Source organism: Arvicanthis niloticus, unplaced genomic scaffold, assembly GCF_011762505.2.
Source record: "Arvicanthis niloticus isolate mArvNil1 unplaced genomic scaffold, mArvNil1.pat.X pat_scaffold_616_arrow_ctg1, whole genome shotgun sequence".
Lineage (NCBI taxonomy): Eukaryota > Metazoa > Chordata > Mammalia > Rodentia > Muridae > Arvicanthis > Arvicanthis niloticus.
In genome coordinates, this window is record NW_023046233.1 from 51677 (window position 1) to 52805 (window position 1129).

The window sequence follows — 1129 nt, forward strand, 5'->3', positions numbered from 1 at the left end:
TGTGTGCCCATGATCTGACAACTGTGCTTCTATGGTGTTAAAGAGCTGAAGCTCTGTGATTTCTTTGGGAGAATGGCATTTAGAACCAAAAAAAAAAAAAAAAAAAAAAAAAAAAAAAGTGTGAGGGGGATGGGGGAAACTATTTTATAGAAACCAGGGAACTTCAAAAAGCAATAAGATACTGAGAAAGAAGAGCAAGACAAACCTCTTTGGACATCTGTCTAGGGATGTGTGCCAGGAAAGAAAGACAAGTGCAGAAAGATCAGTGTTACTGAGAAAGAATCCCAAGACACTCCCAAGTCAGGTATCAGATGATTGAAAAGAACAGTGTTTACTCAGAACCCAGAATTAGACCTATTTCCCTGCAAGTAAAGAGCCTGATTCATTAACAAATGATAACTGAAAAATGTTTATAGCACTAGAGGAGAAATCTGGGTTGATTAGCAAGGAAGGTGACACATACCTAAAATTAAAGACCAACAGGCTGAAATGGACTTAAGTGAGTGGTGATTTCTTTATTTATAATTTCTTTAGCTGCTTTCAGACTATGACATCTCATACTGTAGCAAAATTATTTCTGTATTATACTTAATTACTAGACTATGGTGAAAGAAGAAATTGAATAGAAGAGTATGAACCACAAGTATTCATTTTCAAAGGGACTGATCTCTGAGACTTTGAATAAATATTTACACAGCCATCAAAACCACTTGAATGCCAGGACCAAACCCAGTGATCACAGTCAGCATCAGATGCAGCACTGGGAGGAGTCTTCCTCACGGTGAATCCAGAAAACTGTTTTAGGAGGAGAGAAGCTCATTTACAGATTCTGCTTTACTCTGTCACTTTCTTACACATACATACTTCAGGGGCAGATACCACAGCAAGGCTGCCAAGGAGGATATTCTCATGCAGAAAGAGACAGGATGACATCATGACAACCTACAAGAGAATTCTGAAAAGGGTCTCTATAAAACATTAGTCATAGGCCTATGGGATCCTTCCTTATCCTCTGAATTGGAAGAAAAACTTTTCAATTGCTTTCATCAAGCATCATAAAAAATCATCTGGGAAAGCGAGACCTTATATGGATGGTTAATGGAAGAAGAGAGCAGAACTAACCACAAGT